The 23275-nt window shown below is 38.0% G+C and overlaps 1 protein-coding gene across 2 annotated transcripts in view; it reads right to left on the minus strand.

Annotated features, from left to right (window-relative positions):
• Positions 1 to 23275, minus strand: part of LOC131693342 (protein N-terminal asparagine amidohydrolase) — a 165997-nt gene that overhangs the window by 58664 nt on the left and 84058 nt on the right. The window lies entirely within an intron of this gene.

Here is a 23275-nt window from a genome sequence, read left to right on the forward strand (position 1 = left end):
GTCTGGGCCAGGGGCCCCGGAATTTTGCGGGCTCCGCTTTTAGGATGAATATAAAATCATTCAATAGACCAAACATCAAAAAAATATTTGTTTAAAAAATTTTAGTGTGAGGGTAGCAGCTCGGAATCGCACATTGAACCATATCCCATGTAATCAAGACGTTTAAAGGGCATGAGAGCGGCAGAAAACGAGGCACTGCATGACTGTTGAACCAGTTCAAACGTCAATCCAACATTTTGATTCAAGTTTCAGTTTATTTTGGCAGACGTTTGGTACACCACGTATACAAAGGTTGGAAGGCATTGAACCCTAGCTAACCAAACGGAAAACCTTGTTTGGCGAGCGATCTGTGGATGTTGAAAAATATTCATTTCAACGTCACATCTAAGTCTGTAACTGGACAAATCCACATGGAAGCGCCCAAAAGTGACTTCTTGAGGTCTTACGAAAACTCGACACTTTTTGGTCGGATTTGACGTATTTCATTCTGTCTGGTCAGTCTTATACTGGCACAAAACCAATAATGGTTTTTCGTAGGGCATCCGCCCCATCTAAAAAAAATTAATACATCATGAAGACAAACCTTCATGAAATCCCAAAAAAAAGTTTGAAAAAGCCCTGTTGAAAGTGTTTACACACCCAGGCTTTACCCTTAAGTAAATGAGCCACGGCAAATGTGCATGCGTTTGAGGATATGTATTTGAAGAAACTCGGACATTTGGTAGTGTAAATATACTTAAAAATATTTTTGTATGGTGCTTCACACAGGCAGTTCTCCTAGTTAAATTCAAAACCTCATTTTTTGGATAAATGACTAATGCCATCTTTTATATTTCGACTGTGTTACATTGCTGCCGTTGAAACAAATTGTATCGATCTTATTGTTAGATTCGAGTATTTTTTTGCGTCATTTTGAAAGAAATTTTAAACAAACACTTCTTATAAGTAAGCAAGTTAATGGCTGTCTTCGAAACACAAGTTTGTTGAATAGGAATACTGTTATTATTACCAGTTCGCTTTCTACGCCTCCCCGAACCGGTCATAATAATCAAATGCACAAAATATCTGTCGTAATATATAACAAAAATTTACTTCACCAATAATTCGTGCAAAAAGAGTCAATTTTGCAAAGAATCGTTATTTCTATTCCGGCAGCAATGCGGACAAAATGAACGAATCTCGACGATTCGCTATCGATTGATTTCAGAGCTTCCAAAATTCGCCCATCTTTTAGAGAAGTGGAATATTCATTGAAAGAAAAAATGTGGCTTTTCTTAAAGTTGGACGTCGACTCCGCTTAGTTCCATAAAATCATTTTTCATGTCAAATCCGAGCAGTTATATAGAGTCTTATCGCATGTATGTCTCGAAGAATAATGTATGCTAGAGGCATCCTATCCAGGTAAATGTATTAAAATGTCGATCATTAACTTTAAATAAACTTACGTTACTTGAATATCAAAGATAAAAAGTATTGTCGATCACGCTTTTTCTTAACAGACTGTATTTTATTATCTTCAAACTCCAAATGATCAACCCCTGCATATAGGGCCGCTAAAGTGAATACAATAGAAGAAACATTCCGAGGCGCGTCAACATCACTCACTTCCTTCACCGTATCATAACAACATAGTCTCCAAGCATGCAATCAAACACGACAGATTGCTGCGATGCTCATTGAATGAGTACGGAGGGTGGAAGCAGCCCAATCACGTGGTGATGTTTCTCGAAGTCTGCACCCCCAAGTCGTCGCCAAGTATTTTCGCCGCGTTCGGAATCATCCGATTAACAAAGCAAGCGGGCAACAACCAAACCAGAGTGATGCAAATGTGCAATTTGTTCAAATTACCACAAATTTGCATTTATGGAAGCGTTAATGTCAGGCAAGACAATATACATACATATATACAATGAATGCCAATAATATGTTTGCAATCGACGACGACGGCGACGACTAACTACTACAGGTTGACGTGCCAGTTCTAATCGGCCAGAAAGTGTAATGTTTTTGTGCTGACATTTCAGGAACACCTTGAAATCTGAATGTGATGTGTCTCTGCAACAATGGGAAGGTTTGTACGCTGTGAACTTTTGTATCCGATTGTCAAACTGAATAACATGATTGAGTCAAGTGTAACATGTTTGCAGGGGTGTTTCAGCATGCAGTAAAGTACGAGCAGCAGTATGTTGTTGCATTTGGGTATGTTTACTGTGATTCAGGTTTAAATTTTATTGTTTTATGGTGAAGTGATACTTAAATAACACTAAAGCATTAGTTGGGATAGTTTTGTGTTATCGATATACACCGATAGGAGATCGCACGCACACACGCGTTTCATTCAGTAGGCAACAGACCGAATATTTCACCCCGTGTTTCGTTTATTGTGAAAAGAATGTTACAACATCAACCTTATTTAACTACCATTTTGTGATACTGTCCACGATGCTCTTATTCGCCTTAATCTGCGATAGTACCATAAAGGATTGCTAGACTCGAAAAGCAAGTCGTCGAACGGTTTCTTAGTGTCAGTAAGAGTGTATTTATTATCAAATTATTATCAAAATTTCACTACGTAAAAGTAGTTACCCGTAGGTATTGCTTTTAAATTAATTGTGAACTGGACCATTTCTAATTATCTTTCACTGGATCAGCATCGCGATCATTAATTAGCTGCCTTCGATGATGATATGTGTTCATTCTTCTCCGAGCGCCATGTTCAATGTACAGCCGATTAATTGCTTGCAATTGAAAATAAATGGCAAAAATTCATACAAATCCAGCTTCTTCGATCGTCACCCGGTTTCTAACTGCCGCCGGCAGCCCCGTTTCATGAAGCGCCATCGAAAACATATTTCTTGTGTCTGCACAGTGGTGTCATAAAGTGCAAAAAAACAGTTTTTTTATTGAGTTAAAACTATGGACTATTAGTATAACAAATTTTATGAAATTTTCAGAGTAATAATTCCTAGTTCATTTAATTTTATGTAATCGATTGTTCATCTCTTTAATAACGACAAACGAATCTTTTTTTTTCGAACATTTTGATAACAGCATGTACCTCTTCCTAGAACATTGCGAAGCTGTCAAAATGCATAAAATAATCTATGAAAAAAACCGCTTTGATCAGCCTTCCAAAAATAAGACCCTGTATCATGAAACCGCGACAACTAGAATATTAGTGTCTTCGAAAAGATTCTGCTAATAAGGTCCTTTACAACTTTGTTGAAGACGATACTTTTATATCTATATATTAGAAGTGGATGAATTTCTGTAGTTAATTCTTAGGAGATTAATCCTCGATTTGGCGACATATAAAGAATGAAAATATTACTTAAAGCAAATCCTTTAAAGAAATAATGCTGCTCAACTCCACAGTTTCAGTACAATCGAAAAAGCCCCCCTTTTCGACCACTATCGGAACCACTGTGTACCGTGGCTGCCGGGTGTAGAAGAGAACAGAAGAGCTGTTTTGTGATATATCTGCTGCAGCCGGTCGAATCACGATCCCGGAAGAACTAGACTGTGCTGGTTAAGTTGGCGCTTACAGCTTAGCCTCACTAGGTATACGTAAAGGTACCTACATAGCCATCAGTAAGCTAGACACAAACGTTACACGACCGGCCTGTTTCGGATGCTGATTGTCCGTCGCGAAGAAGTAGCAACCTCTCTACCGCGTCGTTGTGGGCTGCTGTTGCTGCTGCTATAGAATCATACGACGGTTTGGGACAAAGGGAAGAGAATCATAGACGAAGACGGACGAAGTGCACAAGATCTAATCTTGAAGCGCAACGAAACTTGGAATTAAATATGTAACTCGCTCCTTGCTTGAGTCTATGATTGGGCTCCCGAGTAGCTATGCAATAGTCTTTGCGCTGCTGGGAGCCTGGGCGATCTAACTAATGGTTTTTTATCCGTTCGCCCTTTTCGTTTGCTGTTTAGAATAGTTTGGCGGCGGGGAAAGTCGTATAAATAATGTTAGGCTACTTATGTTAATAGTGGTATGGAAAGTTTTTCATCGATTTGCTTCTTTGCGACAGAGTAGGAAGTGTTGCATTTTGTTGTTCGTCTCGACCTTCATCAAGCTGTATAGTCACATTGACATTCTATTACAGTTAAATAATTAACAGGACGTAATTCTGTTCAAGTAACAAACACAGCTATTGACGTGGGATATTGAAAAATTTCGTGTATGATGATGTTGTATCGTGAAATCAGATATTTTTTATGGTGAAGTTGGATATTTTTCCATAAACAGATTTAGAATGTTTTAACCTACAGTTTACAGCAATGCCCTTCGATCCTCTGAGCGAAATGGTTAGAAAAGCCTCTGCACAAATGTCTCAAGCCTCAACAAGACTAGTAGTACTTTCGAAATAAAAATAATACTGCTGAATACTTGTCTGACAAAGATGTAGTACTCAACTGTGTTTTTGACACACACTTTCCAGGCTGCACGGAGCCGTTATCGACGACTGCCCCTGAGCTCTTTTCAAGAAGTTCTGACTCTTGGGCCGTAGAATTGTGACAACTGAATAGATCAAATGGGCGATTGAATGTTTTGATCCATATAAGTCCCCGATGGAAACATTCCAGTTCTACTTCAAAGAGGATATGAACACTTCAAGCATATTTTGTAGTCTTGGAAAAGGTCACATTCCTTTAGCGTGACGGGGAATATTTGTGAAATTCATTCCCAAAGATGACCGTGTCACTTATGAGGAGGCAAAAAGCTTTAGACCGATTAGTCTGACCAGGGCTGGCGGAACAGTTTTTTTTTCAGAGTGGGTAGTAAGATTCAGAATGACTTCTACCCGTACTGAGGAAAGTTCAGACATGGCGTATGTAAGAGAAAATGAAAATTCCCTGATAATAGCTGAAGGCAATTTGAAAACACCCTTTATTGACAGGCTGTATGACCGATGGCTCAGCGAAAACGCGTTTGTTGATTACTGCTACATGTAGCATTTGTGGAGCTAAGTCCCAATTACTTCTTTCATATAAATTTCCATTCCCTGCGATAGAACCTTCTTGGTGGGCACTGAAGCCCGCATGATGATGTGGACTAATGGGAAGGTAGCTCAGTCGACCAACATTCTTAATGGGCTTTGAATACCAATGGCAAAAATAATCCTTTTCAATACTTCCGGACCAAAATCAAGCCATTTAGCATCATCGATATATCGTGTTATGTAACTAAACAACACTCGGGCCAGTATGGAGAAGTATTTTGTCTACGTACCCGCCCGAGAAGTAGAGATTGATGGTGAAATCTCCGCAAGGGACTTTAATTGCGAAATATGGTATTGGCTCCTCGCTTTAGTCAGTGAAAATGCTGGTATGCAAGCAATTACGTTCGTCATTTCGCCAGATCTGTTCTTCTAAACTTTGTTTTTTTTTAAACGGAGCTGGTCTATCTGTTCGCCTTTTTGTGCCGCAGGACATGAACTGCCATTTGTGGCGAATAATGGAGCCATAGAGTTACCCATTGTAGATACACGGTGTGGAAAATGCGGAGAAAATTATGAAAAATTTTGCTTCTGTGGAGAGACTCCGCATGAACTGTCGACATATCCCACATATAAGTTATACGGGGAAAAACTGAAGCATGCTTTTAAGGAATGCTACGAGAAGAAATGCTTAAAAGAGCTACGCCACCGGCCACAGCGAGATGCCTGTCAATTTTCGAAACAGGAGAATGATTTCCTCTCCTAAGCTTCCTCATAAAGGCCTGAGAGTGTCTCGACGGGTGCTGTTACAAAACCGACGTAAGTGCGTCAGTCCTATTATTTTCCTAGGTTTTATACAATGCATTTGCATTATGTAAAACCTTGTAAATTTAAGTTGGAATTACGACGTAGATCTCTCACAATTTTAACGTTATTCGCCAGGGTCGAGAATGCACTATTTAGGAGCATTTTGGGGATCAACACGTGCTATTATTTCAATTGATATTGCTTTCATATACATCGCACCTCAGCTGGTTCTAGAAGACTTCAACACCCACGATATACTACACATCCACTATATTCGAAATAATCGAATCAAAACAAGAAATTCCTCCAGTGGAAGTGCATAACGTTTTGACAGGCTTGATTATAGAGACACTTCGATTAAAGGTCAGACGAAACGAGTACTTGGCGCGAACAACGGTCTCCCATTCCGTGGTGGGCAGAGAGTGCACAGAATTTTGCGCGCAAAAGTCTTACAAGGACTTTCTGAACTTCGGATCGCTGGAATTTTTCCCAATATATGCGATTTTAGAAACACAAGAGAAAAATTTTATGAAACTGAAAAACGCGGTTATTGGCACCGGTTCGTCGATGGATTAACGAGAAAAATAATATTTCGTCTGGTGGCTAGGCCCTACGTTGTGTACTCGACTCAATTTTTGATCGGCGTACACGGAGCCAAGAATCCCTTTTCACCGACAACAGCATTCAAACGATACACGTTTCTGGAAGAAATGATAATACTGTATATAAACGTAATGATTGTCTTTAAACACACAAATTTATCAGACAGCAAAGATGCTCACACTAAGCATTGTAGTGGGCATATCACCGTAATGTTCATCAGATGATGAGAGCTACGTATAGCTTCTATACTAATTATTATGACAGTAGCGGTGAGGGCGATCATAAAAGAGGCTGTGTTGCAAACATTCTCTTCACAAAACCTTGAAAACTTATGTTTCCCTATCAAAGACCGTGCCCACATCGTTTCAGTTCCAAGCAGGTTCTCCGTTTCATGGAGCACGAAAAGCACTTCTTGTTTTTATTAGGGAAATGGGGAGTTTCTGAGTGCTTTGTTCAAGCAATCGTACCAGAAACAAATATTGGTTTGAGTTCATTCACATTGCGCCATTCCGGGTAATGAGAAAGGCGACACTTAGATTGGAATGGCAATAAGAAGGCAGACACTTCGGCATTAGAAGGTGATATTTGTGAACGATCGCGTAGCTTCAACGAGTTTTTGAGTATTTCGTGTCAGAGGACGCTCAAACCTTGGCAAATTTCGTAGGGAAGTTTAGGAATCCCAAAGATATTAACAAACCTTGGTTTAAAGGGGATGGGTGAAGGTCGTGGCTTCCTTCGGGTGATATCTCGGGTCATGTACGTTAAATGCGCATCTCCGGTCCGGCGAATTGGGTTCGTGGAGTGCGGTCTCTGCGCTTGTGACGGTTATCGTAACATTAAACATGTTGTTTGGTCGTACGACTAGTGTATTGGCGCCAGATCTCCACTAAACTATTTTTTCGGCCTCGTTCCACTCCAGTGACTACCTTCGATCGATCCCATATGTCTCTCATATACATATTTTAAAGCACGTTTGATATCCAAAATTAGTTATCTCTTCTCTTTTGGTTAACATGCCAACAGCTACCTGGAAATATGATCCCACGAGTTCTTAGTGGATCCAAGAAGGCCAGTCGGCGATCCTGTTCATCAGGTACTGATAGTGATCTTGTATATTTAGTCTTTAAAAATATTTCTTACAAAATGCTTTAGTCGGAATAAAATTACATTAATATTTTTTGTATATCGATCTGAGCTACTTGCTTGTATTCTTCTTAACATAAATATATAAAAAAAAATTCGAATTTCAAACAAATCCTAATTATTATCTCATATTTTCAAGAAATTTAAATTGCAAGGCAAAAAAAATTGTATCTGAATAAAAAAATGAAGTTATTGAACATCCAGAATTTCAGACGCATGCATTTTGCGTGTGAGACACATTCGTGGTTAATCTCAGATTTGTTCGAAACTTTCAAGTGGGTAATTCTCTCCTCGGTAATTTTCGAGTGGGTACAACTACCCATACTACCCACGTGCTCCGCCGGCCCTGAGTCTGACCTCCTTCATTCTCAAATTACTGGAACGTTTAATCGACCACTATATTTGGGATGATCGCATCGAGAGTACCCGCCGCATTCAATGCAACATGCATATCGGCGGGAAAAGTTTACTACCACCCTATTACACCAAACTGTCTACAACATTGAAAAAACTTTTTCGCAAAATCAATCAAGGCTAGGAGTTTTTCTTAATATTGAAAGTACATTTGTCAACGTGACTTTCGAATTCATTTTGGAAGCAGCACGAGGTCATGGAGTACTGGATACACGCAATGCTTAGCAATGCGTGTACTGTGCTCATCATTGAATCGGGTAGATGTAAAGAAACTGAGTTTCTGTGAATTTGTACTGTCACCACTTCTATGAAACCTTGTTGAAGAAACTTAATGAGCTTGGTTTTACGGCAAATGGTTTCGCCAATGACTATCATATAATGATTATCGGTATTTGCATTAACACACTTTTGATATTATGCAACAAGCCATATGTGTTGTTGAGTTATGGTGTCTTCAAGTTGGACTATCATTTAATCCAAATAAAATGGGGCTTTTCACGCAACGAAGGATTACAACCGGAGCTTGTCCGTTGCAGTTCTTTGATTCTGAAATTATTGTTGCAGATCAATTTAAGTACGTTGCGGTAATTCTTGACTCAAAACATAATTGGACAGCTCATATCGATTTCAGAACCATGTAAGCTTGCATGGCCTTCGGTCAATGTAGACGGACTTTCGGCAAATCTTGGGGACTCAAACCCATACATACATTCAGTGGATCTACATAACAATTGTTAGACAAATACTGACATACGGGTGTCTTGTTTAGTGGCAGAAGGGAGAAGTCATGACAATCCAATCAAAGTTAAATCATCTTCACGAGGATGTCTATAATCGACACTTCATCAGGGAATTTGCGGTGAAAAAATCTTTTATTGCTGTGACAGGCTGCCCTGAAAGCACTTAGTTCGGCAGATTCGAGATCGAAATTATTAAATAGCATGTCAAACTTAAATCGAAGAACTTAGCATTTCAAATGCTAAATCGAACATTGGCGTAGCTTGCAAACTTATGTTATATCAAACACTATTATGCCGGATGTGAGTCCGAAAAGTCAAAGATTTTGCTGTCTTTTTCCTAAACCAATTATGCAGAATTCTACTCAAGGCACTGACTGGACATTGCAAACCAAATCGACTACTATTCAACGTGCTGAGTATTATTCGTGTGATCTTTGTAAATCCTTTTACGGAACTTCATATCATTTGATACGTAATTGCTCTGAAGCAATGCAATTGCGTATCTGGATCTTTGGTTCACCATACATAGATGGACCTATGTACAGAGAGTTGAAACTCAAGGATATGCTATTGTTCCTAACCCAGTGTGGTAAAGAGCTATAGCTTAAGCTGTATTTGAATGACGTTGTCGTAATGTTATCTCAATATCTCCTCGGGGGTGTTGATATATCCGCTTAACGAGAAGTGTTTTTTATTCTCTTGAAAGTGAATAATACTTCCGTATTGTTTATGTTCTCTGCGTCGTTATTTTTCTTATCACTAACTTTAACACTTCCCCAATCCATCAGGATATGATGAAACGACAACTCATCGAAAGGCACAAATCTCCGATCAACATGGGGAAGGTGCCATTTGAGCCTGTCGCTATTGACTGAGTGATACTTAATTGGTTTACACGCATGTAAAATTGCATTAATATCCAATGAGAATATCTTAACAAACTATGAACTATAATATAAAGTCGTGTATGTATTCATATTTATTGCCGAAATGTATGCATCAACCTACATAGAGCCTTTTGTGTAACTCTGGAAAATAACATAATTAGGGTTGTCACCTGTGATGTACACTTTGACCCAGACATTTTTATGGACTTTAAGATCACCATGAATATTCCGGACAGAATATCAAATGAAAGGTCGATAAATTATAGGAACGATTTCATTGTTTTTATTACATAAAGAGTTGAATAGATACAAGTAAACTATTTTTTATTCTTTCTGAAACCTGTCCGACTAACATTTTAGTAAAGGGTTGGAAATTACTATATTTTACTCACAAACACCGTAGAGTGCAATATTCTGGCGAAGTCCATCGCTGTTTTGTGTCATTCATATCTAGCACATAAATATTGTTTGTTTCACATTTTGAAATAGTTTTGTTGGCTGTACCATTTCTCTTCCCCAGTTGATTCGCAAGAGCATCAACCACTCTCGCTGTGGACCATAAACCAAACCAGCATAGCTCTGCTACACAGCTAACAGCCAAGGACAGCGGCTTGGTCTGGGGAGCAAAAGGTAGCCTTACTGCAGGCGTATTGTGTTGCTATTCACTTTTCGAAATGTTTCGTTAGACTAGCTAGTCGGGAATTACATTCTAAAAATGTACCGCAAATGCATCAATCATAGCATACTGATTATGTTCGAGAACATTGACCAAACAGAGTTAATCGTTTGGCGGAACATCGCGCAGCATAGCGCCTAATGCGACCACATTAAAATCATACTTTCCGCATATTTAAACAACGGCTCTATAGAGGTACGCTTACACGATTCATCACCGTGTGAACAGCGTGATTAAAACTTCTTGTCAGTACGCAGAGAAGTGGATTCCCTCACAGCTAAAAATTAGATGAACTTCATCTCGGGTGTTCGTAACGGTGTATGTGTGATGAGAATGCGTCCGACCAAACCAATACCTTCATACGTATTTTTTGCAGATCACCCGAAAATGGTACGTTTACTCAGACTACGCTGGTCACACACCCATAGAGAGTTTATCTCTATGAAAAATACGAATTTTTATTTATGAAGGAATTTTGCCCACATTTTGGATAAAACAGTCTCGCGGAAAAACTTCGTTTATTTGGAATATCAGAACCATTGACAGTGCGGTAGTCAGGAAACGATGCACACGAAGAATCGCTATCGCAAATAGTTCACATTTCAGATGAATCGTGTGTCACTAGATACAAATTGCACGGTCAGTAGTCTTATTCTAGGTACCTTCTCAAATATTGAAGTACATATAATGAACTATTTAGCCAAAGCTCATTTTGTCTAGTTCCGTTTAAATTGCAACAAAATCGGTATTTGAACTAAGCGTCAGTCGATATGCAAGTACGTCTGTATGTCATTTATTGAAAATCTATTCCCAACTTCCTTCAGCGTATGTTTGCTTTGCATGATACGCTGACAAATATTTAACAATTCAGTTTAAGCAGAAGGTAAAATGTAAAGAATTTTTTTAATATGATGCCGAATTTTTCATGAATAGGAGGATTTGAATGTGTAAGCTATAGCCTTTCTTGGAAAGATTTTTATTACCTTTTTAGCAATAACCGTCTTGCGATTAGAAGATTTTTACTTATAATGAGTACTTGCTTTCGATTATACCGTTTTTTTATGTGCAAAATGTACTCTCAGAAGGGAGCAAATAGATTACTCTTATTTATGCATAAGGGGCATAACACCTAGCAAGATACAAAATAACATTTCCTAAATAATAATAGAACGTCCTAAATGATTTTATTTTAATTTCCACGATTCCGTGCATCAGGTTCTTTTGTTATTGGTACTAAGCAAGCTAAACTTCAGCTGCATTTTAATTACTCTTCCCTTAATAAATCAATTTACAAATGTGCTTCTTTGAACTATGCTGGGCAGCGTACTGGTGGAAAAAACACTCACGAGATGCCATTTTAACCCTTTCCTGCCCAACTTTTCTGTAGCTATTTTTCTATTAAACATTTGGGAAAAACTTGTTTTGATAAAAATCGGTGCTTGTCTCGCCGTGGTAGAAGCTGCTAAATTTTTACTTTTCGATTCTCAATACAATTCTTCTAGAATAATTACGTGGAAAAGATAGTGAATAACAGGGAAAATTGTTAGGATCTCCAGTTTTCAGTAATATTTAAAGAGAACAAAGTCATATAAAAAATCCATTTTGCACTGTTAAATACATCCGTCTCTGGTAGCACTGTTCCAACGGAATCCAATCAGAATAATTGCAATTGCAATTCTATAAATGTTACGAATAGCTGTTGGTGCTCGAATGGAAATGCTCAGTTGTCTGGTTTACGTGTTTGTGTAAGCAACTATTTCAAAATATTGTTGTTTAGAAACAACATGGTCGTGAATGGGTTAACCGGCAGTACTATCTCACACCCAATAAAAACTATCGATCGCTTATCGATTGCGAGCTAAACTTCGTTCTTCATTACAGACTAACATTTTCCTATAATCGGTAAGCAATCGTGAGCAAATAATAGATCATCGGATGTTTTCTCTCTCTTCTTGTTCTCCATTCTCATCTCCTAGGAAGTGGGCAGACGGAAAAGATTGTATCAATATCGGAGATTCCAGCGAATAGCACAAGATTTATCGATAAACAAACCTGAGCGATCATTATTATTTAAATTGAAAAATCTTCCTGGTAAGCGCACGAGATACGCAGCACACCGTTTTCTTTACACATTCAAATCCGTGTGTACACATAGTAATCGTTTTCCGCGCGAGGCATCCCACTTACCAATGTGTCCGTACATTCGTATTGAAAAAAACGAACCCTAAAGGCTGTACGCCACACCACATCGCTTTAACAATATGGACGCTGGAAGAAATGAATGGTAATTTTTCATTTCTGCTGATTCTTTGTGATAGATTCTGGTGTCCTACTTTTGTGCTGGTCTATAAGCAGGAAAGGTTTTTTGTTCTTTCTCTAACGATCTTACGGTTGAGATAAAACGATCGCGGTTAGGTAATGCGTGAGCACTGGGCAGGTTCTGTCTGTTGTTGTTGTTGCTTGTAGAATGTGACTATCCATCTCCAGGCTCGCACGGTTTAGTGCAAGAAGCAATGCAAATGTGTCCTAGTTTGCTTGATCATAAGGTGAAAACGTTCGTAGGCAAATAAGGTATAGTTTACAGTATGCATCAAAAAGTTATAATCATAAACTTTTAATTTTTAGTCGATCTGAGCTTGTAAACAATAACTGATAGTTGATACCACATTTTGCGAAGCTAGGTAGAACGGTTTTTGTAGTATGCTAACATTGGAACGTTACAAGAAACAATGTTTACAATAACCAGTTCCATTTAGTACCATTCTACATTTTTTTTCAAAGAAATGGGATTCATCCGAAAACAATATAATTGCTAGATCTTTTCGTCTATAAAATTTCACAGATCGATGCTATTCGGCGGGTTGTTCCGTCAGCGGCATGTTCTCATTGTGATATTATAAAAAAATAGGACTGTAAACATTACTGAGTGTCACCGTACCGAAAATGGGTGAAATAGTACGGCTAGTCTCTAATGGCAGACAGGACCATTGGCCGCCCATGTTGTCATCGACGACCCATATTCATGACATACTGGTGGTAGTATTCATCATTTGAGTTTGCAACCTGTCTGTTGCGCAAAAGGACACAAGACCTAACTTTGAAAAGTTGGAATTCAATGTTTCGTGTTCCACTCGTCAGTAACTAATACCAACTTGCTGTCAGTTAGAAGCTCTCGCTCGCTGTCACGGACAAGTATAGGGAATCGAACTGTCTTTTGGCGAGTATCATTTCTCACTTGGAGTTATTCACGACAAGAACTATTGGGAAATATTCCATATTGCATCCCTTTTTAGACAGATAGTTAAGACTCTTGTGAAAAAGGTTTTTCTATCAATCATATTCCATAATCTAATCTCTACGTTTTTCGCCAGTTTTACTGTCACTTACAAAACTTAGATTCAAGCCAGGATTTTGTTTTGGACAGTGCTTTTAAAAAATATTGCATTAATGTACAAATTCAAATGAGATAGTCACTGCAAACTGAATGAAAGTTTTAGTGAAGACAATTCCAAAACTAAGACAAAAGAAACTAAAAACCCTGAAAATATGTTCTGTGCCTGAAAGGCTACTGTACATCGACGGATTAATGAATTGCAGTATTAACATTTTGAATTTGATTTTTATTATTTAGTAACAAGTTGCATTTTATTCTTGTTACCGCAATTAAAAAAATTAAAATCTTTAAGGGTTAACCGAATATAGCGGTGCTATAAAGTGCAAGATGTCTTAGGCTACACGTTTACAAGGTGTAGAAGACGCTAAATCCGAATCCGAAATATTTAGAGAATGTTTCAACTAAGAGAATGTCGAAATTTGCTATCAATCTTCTGATTTGGCAAGTAATTTGTAGATGCGGAGAAACGATTTAATTCCTTTTTTTACCTGGCGTTTTTTTCACTATTACCAATGCTGTGGGAACGCACTAACACAATTTTGTGATATTTAAAATATAAGGGGTTATGTATGTTGAGTACGGTAAAAAAATCAAAAAATACTTTAATCTTAAATTGTAGGTTGTTAAGAATGTTATCCCAAAGTTTTATAGATATCCGACCAGCAAAATTAAAGTTATACTGTTTTTCATCTTCCCCCTCCCTCTCCGCTTCCGGCGAATCATGTTTTCCATAAACGTCATTGCGGTCTGAACAAGTTTTTGACCGATTTAATTTTTTTCATTGTTTTCAATTTATTTGGCGTATCCTTGAACGAGTCCATTTCGTCTAAATTTTCAAACCAATGTTATGAATTTTTTAATAAATCTTTCTTCAGAGGAAAAAAGCAGACTTTTGAAAACGTCGTCCCGCTACGCAAATTTAATGAGTAGTTCAAGGATACTACAATATGTTCAATATGCATATTATCAGACAAATGAGAACAAATATTTATTTATCAATTTAAATATTTTGATTCAGCTACTGATCCTATTTTTTATGCATTTAATACTTCTTATATCACTGAGCTTAGACATTAAAAATGCAGCAGAATTCAGAATAATTCCTAGATCCCTGAAATAATGGCGAACAACAAATCAGCAATTTTCATACTCAATAATTCAAATTGTGTACACTGAAACCTCGATTTACGAACTCTTTTCTACGTAATATTCGATTTACGATTTACTTTTTTTGCGAACTAAATTCGAAATAATGAACACTTTTTTTACGAACTAATTTCGAAATAACGAACTATTTTTGAGTTTGTACAGTCCAGCATGAAGTTGTATATAATTTAACTTATGTATTCTTAGTTAATTGTTACTAATAAAAGTTAGCTATTTTCTCTATAACATCAACAATATGGGTATTTTCGGAATGGGGTTAACGAGTGCATGACGGAAATAGATGTTTTGAGCCATTTTGTAATCCAAGATGGCGACTTCCGTCTTAGATAAAATCTCTATAACCTCAACAATATGGGTATTTTCGGAATGGGAATATTTAATTGTCAAGCCCGTTCCAAAAATACCTATATTGTTAGAGTTATCGAGAATATTGCTCAACCGGAAGTCGCCATATTGGATTTCGAAAAAGTTCCAATTCAATATTAATTCTTCAAAAGAGCTAATGAGATTTTTGTAAACAAACTTATTTCGCTCATTATTCCACTGTCAAGTTAAATTTCATGAAAAATACACATGAATCAACATCTTTACCCTTGGTAGAATCACTTTAAGATGTTTTCTGTGTTGAAATTATAACAAATTAAGAGAAATCCGCAAAACAAAAGTTTGCTTACAAATCTTATTAGCCCTATTCAAAAGTTGATATGGAATTGTCCATTTTCATCATCTACTTGTCAAGACCGTTCCAAAAATACCCATATTGTTGAGATTATCGAGAATATTGTTTAGCCAACGAATTAAGAATCTGAAGCAAAACTTTTTTACGAACTAAATGTCAAATAACGAATACTTTTTTTTACGAACTAGTTCAATTTAGGTTCCAATGTACACAAACACTGCTGATTTCTTTAAAAAGCAAGAATAAGAACTTTAGCTCAATTGACCTTGATTACCTAGAATTAGAAGTATTAGTTTTAGTATTAGATACATTAAAAATTACCTAGATTAAGCAAATCATACATTTGAGTAAATGAAACTTTTAGGATTCCCAGCATATTTGACAAAAATAGTTATTTTCAGATTTCAAGGACCTTTGGGCAGTGTAAAAAATATATTTAAATGATGTAATCTACTTAAGAAACTGACTAGAGTTCAATCTATTAAAGCGCACTGCCGCACTGAAATTTTTCGCTAATTGAAAGAAAATCACTTAGTACTAATTACTGATATCTTTTAATTTACGCAAATCATTAAAATAATTAGAAACTATAAACATGGATCAGCTCAATAATTTCTGTAGTACTTGCTTCCAACACATAGAAGACAACACATCCTAAATCTTTCTGTTTTTAAATTACTGAAATTTATCTGATTACTATGAAACTTTTGCAAAACTTAAGGACGGGAAAGTTTTTTCGAAAGTGAGAGGATTAGGGCGCAATTACGAAAGCACTAGAGTTGAGTGTATAGAAAAGATAGAAGAAGTGATCTTGAGTCTATTTAAATTGGTTGTTTCTTTTTCCTATTTTTCTCCGTAATTTCTAATCATCTCTCCTTACTTACTCTATAATGATCCAAAATAAGAACGAAAGCTTGTCATATACTGAAAACTTATTGACTTGTAGATTCAGCCAGTTTCAACATTTTAGTCGCACTCGATGATTGTCTATTCATTACTGTTCGATGTATCGTCACGTCACTTTCAAACTTATACAGTCATTAATTGGAAACTAATAAAAGTGACTAAAATGCTGCTTCTGGTTGCAACACTGAGTTTATTATGATTGATTGACTAAAACAGTAGAGTGTATTGACCTAATATAGAAATTTAAAAAGTTGTCATTTAAATAATTAATTTTATTCTGGTCAATACCTAGTACTATATACCAGTTTTGTTAAACTCGGTAATCACTGGTGATAAAGATTCTGCTTTTTATTTAATACATACTTCGGTTATTTTGCTTAGTTCAATGTGTTAGCTGAACGGATCCGCGTGTTTTTTTCTATATATATTTCCATGAAGTAAGCGAAATAAAACGAATTTTAATGATTGTCCTGCAGATCACCTGCGAGAGACTAGCCATTGCGCGTGGAGATCTGTTTAAGAGGCGGGGAAATATTTTTTCCTGGCAAACATCGTCTTAATGGGCATTCATTTTATTACGGATCACGAGCGTGAACTATCTCAATGATGGTGCTGGATGTGTATTTTGAGATACTTGACGCAACTTTTGCTGTAGTCGATGTTACTTGAACAACTGCCACAGATCTGGCAATTGTTTGTGTTTCAGGTAATGGTATTAGAGATTGTGGATGTGCAATGGTACTCTCGAATTATGTTTTGTAAGTCAGGATCAGGTAGAAGGAAATGGGCCAGTTCACTCGGATTCTCACCACAAAACACCATTTGAAATATCGGTAAGTAAATCCTAGATGTGTCATTTGTCATTTCATTCCAATGTGACATGAATCTTTTAATGGCCACGGTGCACGTAAGTGGCTTCAGATCAGATTGAATTCCTCATCGTCCATATATATGAAGATCATGATTATGGCGTTGTCACATACAATCACGTATCATAAGTTTTTATGCAAAATAACTGGCCTTCGACTATACTGCCTTCAAATCGTTTTAGCATGCTGCTGAATCAAATGGGCGTTCCACTGTCGAATAAATTACTGGAATGTTGTGTTGCTTGACTGTGACATCGTCGCTGCGAGGCGAGACTATAACAATGACAACCACTGGAGGTTGCCTTCAAGAAGGAGTGCTGTCATCACTTCTGAGGTCCCTAGTAATAAACGGAACTCCGGACTGCACTGAAAGGTTCGGGATTTTAAGTGACGGGTTACGCAGACGACATTTTCATAATTGTTGGGGACAAGGATGCATCTACGATAACGGACCGTATTCAAACTGTTCTAAACGGAGATGGAAATGCATAGAGGTTCAAACCATGCTTTGGCTAAATTTAATTGGATGGTGCTGAAAGTATCCATATTTGCGAATCGATATGATCTACAATGTTTATGTGAATATTTTTTGGCGGTAGTCATTTTTTTTAGAAAATGATCATATTAGGCTATAGAACATCTAACTGTTAAACGAAAAGAGATAGCGCATAAGTGTCTTCGAGAAAGTCTATAACTTCACATTTCCATAAGTTCTGTTATCGATTACAATGTTCAGAAACATCTTTTATAGTAACAAAATATACAACTTTGCTGAAGAGGCCAAATTTTTCTGGCTTGCTTGAAAAGAGAGGCACGCACTCAGTATGCAAGAGCGTCTGCCGGAAGTCCGTTTTGTTGAATGAATTTTAGTTTAAGGATATTGAAGAGACACTTAAGGTCAATTGCAGCGGGTTGTGATTCTGAGTGTAAAATTAAGTGTACGGTTCAGATGTTGGGACGTAGGGTCTTCACGATCGCGTGGAAATGAGCGTTTATTTGTTCGTACTGGAGACCGCGGTGATCAGCTTATAAGGGCTATAGCTTTAACTAAATTACCGGGGCGTTTTTGTGTTTCCGAAATTTTGGGCGTAGTTGTGCGTGGATGATCGCAATTGTATGTTCGTCTTTGTGTATCATCGCAAAGGGATCGAGCGTTTGTATGTTAACGTGTTCGATCACGTGGGCGTTTGCCTGTCTCGTGTGGTAGCGTGTATGTAACTTTGCGTGCAAGAATTTTATTTTTTACCGTGTGGCTACTCGCAAAATTCGCGTGTGTTCTTGGAAGATCGCGCCAACCGTGAATCTGATGCTTAATTTTCAGTGTACGCCTCAGATTCATGAAGAAGGTGATTTCACCCATATTACTAGATTTTCCGGTCATATCGCCAGGGATCGTGTTGTCTGGTTGACATGAGCGCCTTTTTTTATATAGTTAAGTCCAACTGAAGGGATGGACCTAGGCTGCTAGGACCGAGGGTAGGGACTTCCGGACGTGACCGATTCACGATCGCGGTCATGTGGGAATTGACGTTTGTATAATTGCAGTTGAGATAGCGTTTGAAAATTCGAATCAATGGTCACAGCAAAGCGATCAAAATCTGAAAATATCCAACCGTGAGAAAGCTTTAGAAATCTTATACACACCCCTACGCTAAATAGATCAGAAATACATGAAACATCCAAATACCGTGACATCTCGAAGAGAATCCTTCCCTGAAAAAAGCTCATCTGGAAAAAAAACCCTCTTATAAAGTCCAAAATTGCACACTTGTTGCCGAAAAAACAAAAGCTGCACCTGAAAAACTAAGTCCCATTCTGAGACAAAAGTCCAAAAAAAGGATTTATTCTCATCAGAATGACACAGGATCGCGATGCCGCATGCACACTAAAGATATCCGGTAGCAAAAATAAGACTTCGACCCCGAAACTCCAAATGGTCAATCCCACGGGTAAAACCTCTCGAACCTTGGTCACGTTACGGTCATGTTCAACTGAGCCCGAACTTCAAACAGCCTCCTCCCCACCACGGCACGGTCTTGATTCAATCCCTACCTCTGTTCCAATAATGAAATTGACTAGCTAATCAGCACGACTGACAGGTGTTAATAGTGTAAATGCACATGTTCACCAGTTGTCAGGTTGATTGTCAAAATATATTCGACATTAGCATTTAAACTAGCGCTTCAACAACCCACTAGCAAAGATCCCAGAAAAAGCGGTCCAAGTAAGAAATATCTAGCCACCGTATCACGAAAGTATAACCGTCCACGTAGATTGGGAAAATCTCAAAACTTTATTGATTTTAGTGCCTTGTTGGAGTGCTTTTTTTGATAGTTATGATGAATTGGAAAAAAAATTCGTCCATAGAAAGAGATCAAGTTGATTGGATCGGTGGTGCTGTAGATGTGCTGAGTTGAATTGCTGGTTACTTGGATGTCAGCGACGTCTCCGCTGTGATCAGGCGTAGAGGTATGCGGAGTTCTTTAAAATTTTTGATCAAGTCTTCCTACATACTCGAATGTGCGGAATCTAATACCCATTGGCCATGATTCGTCGAAATAGACTTTGCCCTACGACGAACTGGCGATTACCTTGTTCGACATAAGTTACAATGTAGATTAGGACTTTTTTTTTCGCATGTAGTAAGCTGGAGATACCGTTATCCAACACTATTTCATCTTTTGTGACACTGGCTTATGGTACTCCATATGCTCAGACTACGCTGTGTATTTAAGAGAAGCAAACAGCTACGTGTCAATTCTGTGAAAAACTGCACTCTACGAAAGGTTTTGCAGGGGATTTTTTAGAGAAAGCTACCAGCGTAATCATCATCGTTGCTGAACAACCCAATTATTCCGAATCCTGCAGAATGTATCACAGACTTTCAGGCTGTTTGACTTTGGATCGTCACTATCTGGTCTTCCTACTTTAGAATCCTTCCTACCCATCTTAGTCGAGAGTAAAAAGTCCTATTCGCAAAGCGTCTATTTGCCTCGCGGATAATATCGTTACCGCCGTCAGTGTTCCACATACATCAGCTAGTCGATAGCCTTGTACAGTACCCATTTACACTTCGGAGCCCGTACGGTTCTGACTGAATTATTCACTATTAGCTACCATGTACATTGTCTTATCACACTTGATAGTCTAGTGTCTTCTCTTTCATAAGGCACAAAGGCCTCTTCCACAACTCCGCGATCGACTTCAAAAATGTCGCTTGTCAGTCCTCTTGATGATAGTTCCTTACTTTTGAGTACCAATACACTGATTTTCACGTTTTCAGTTAAGAACAATTTACTGTCTAACAATTGTACAGTCAGATTCAAATTTGCAGCAATCAACAACAGCGTCTACAATTTATAAACGAATATGCCTCTAAGATTCGGAAAATAAGGAAACAGTTCACAGCCGTAACTCACGAGAGGCAAGCACGCTTGAATTAACAGCATCAGATGCTATTGAACAATGATGGACAACTTTTAACGCCGAGTAAAAGGATCTTTGCGCGCACTAGAAAACTGCGTACGCAAAATTCAATAATTCAAAAACAATTTTTCTTTGATGCAGTTAGATTTTTGTGTTTCGAGTTCATATTATAAATAACTAGCACCAACTTGGGCCCAATTAGACAATAAATCTAAACCCAAATAGTCAATCAACGTGTGTAGACGCCTAAACCAACTTGCTGGTTCCGAGTGATATCTTGGTAAACAAGAACGGAAGCTCTGGTTCGCTGAAAGAAAGCGAAAGAGAACTCTTGTTTTTTGGCTTGGGAATCATAAGTCTGGCATGGAGTAAATTTTGTGAAAAGAAAGAAGTTATGTTTTTGTTTTTCGAATTCATCTCATCAGTAACTAGCACCAACTTGGGGCCAAGTTAGAGGATGTATCAAAACTATTACCAATTTAGCACTGGTTAGCGACTATATCCAAACAGTCATCCGACGACATATATGACGCCTAAAGCAATTGGCAAGTCCCGAGTGATGTCCCGGGAATCAAAGCCAAAAGCTCCAGTGACAGGCGTTTGGTTTCTTAGCCAAACACCTGACACTGTTCGTTTTCGGTTTCTCGTCAGCAAGCCAGAGTTTCTGACTTTGCTTCCCGGGACATCACTCGGGACTTGCCAGTTGGGGCCAAGTTAGACACTGTTTCAGATACAGTGTCTATCTAGTGCTAATTTAGGTACTAGTTTAGATACCTCGTCTAACTTGGCCCCAAGTTGGTGTTAGTTACTGACGAAATGAATTCGAAACAGAAAAAATCTAACTTAATTTTAAGTTAGGTCTTGTGCGCTTTATGCACAAAATTTGGTTCAATCCAACTGTTGCTTTTTAGGAACGAATTTGTGCATAAGGTACCAACACTTAACTTGAATAATGATAAGTTTTTGTGTTTCCAATCCATTTCATCAGTAACTAGCACCAAGCTAGGACATGTTGAAGAATAAATCAAAACTAGCACTAACGGGTGTTCAATAAAAAATGAGAATGATTTCAATACCTTTCTGTGATTAAAGTAAAGATCGCAATTTTTCCCCACAAGAGAATCGCTCTCTGGACTCTCAAGAAATGGGCGGCATGTTTCTATTCGCTCGGGTGCTGTCAGTTCAATCGAATATGGCGTGGAAACAGCAAGCACTCCGCGAGCGTGTTGTACGGTTTTACGAAACGCATGATCATCGTGGAAAAAAGTTTACGGTAAACGAGTTTCGAGACGAAAACGTGAGCGTGGGTACAGTTAACCGGATCCTGGCATCCCTGAGCGTGGGAAGGAAGACCGTTAGCGGTCGTCCGGCGAGGACAATGACGAAGAAGAAGAAGGAGGCGTTGAGAAAGCCGTTCGACAACAAGGACGGAACGAGTTTGCGTGACGCCGGGCGAAAGTTGCTTTCCGCTCTCGAAAACCCACATTCCAGGAAATGCCAGCTACTATTCCAGCGACAAGTCGGCCACACCCCCCGAAGTAAAATATACGTTTTAGCATAAATTTCAAAAAAAAAACAAGTTATGCTGTACATCGCCATATCGGGCAGAGGGATTTCAAAGCCGTGGTTCAAGCCGACCGGTCTAGCCATCAATCAACAAGTGTACCAGGAGGAGCGTCTTGAGAAAATTCTTCTGCCGTTCATAAACCTAGTACGTTGCACTGGGGTACAAATGTACCCCACGCCTTCTTTGGAACCGTGTGAGGACGAGAATTCGACATTTATCGACCTGGGACCCTAACCATAATTCAATTTAGAGTTCCTAGTAATAGTAGAAAATGGTGGTATAGCCAGTTTGCTTATAGCCTTCGTGGATCTAAGTTGGCATGGGGTATATTTGTACCCCAGTGTAGGTTGCCGTTAGCGTTTCGTTAGTTTGTGTGCTGTCAGTGGAAATGTGACTCGTGACAAGACCAGTTTAAATACTGGTTGTTTTACTACGTAAGTAACAATTAGTATTATAAAATCGTTTTTAATCATTTAATAAATTAATTTAATTTAATTTTGAAGCAGAAAAAAAATCGTTCTGTTTTTTGCTGATTTTTATTGTTGTATTTTTTTATTTTCATAGTTTTTCAAAACAGTGGCGAGCACAGTAACTGCTGTAACAGCAACGTTGTGTGTTACCAATGTATTACTGGTCAGAAATATTTTTTTCATTTCAATTTCCACCCCATTTCGTGGTATTTTCCAATCTCGATTTTTAAACTTTCGCTCTTCCAAATAATTACACTTTTTCAATAATATAGAATTTTCATTTTATACCGTTTCTAGACAATTCTTTCCACTTTTAGAAAAATTTGTTTTTTTTTTTTAAATTAGTTGAAAGTTATAGTAATTTTTGTGAAAAAAGTCAAAACCACGATTTTTTCACTCTTTTTTGTTCATACCAATTTATGTATCATTGATTCAATAAATTTCGTACTTTCACTTACAGCTGTTTGCGCAATTAAAAAACGAAGAAAATGACGTACTACACATTTCTTTTGTTTGCATTTTTACCTGCGAAAAATGCGATCAAAACGTGGGGTACATTTATACCCCAGTGCAACGTTCTA

This window comes from Topomyia yanbarensis, chromosome 3 (genome assembly GCF_030247195.1).
Source record: "Topomyia yanbarensis strain Yona2022 chromosome 3, ASM3024719v1, whole genome shotgun sequence".
Lineage (NCBI taxonomy): Eukaryota > Metazoa > Arthropoda > Insecta > Diptera > Culicidae > Topomyia > Topomyia yanbarensis.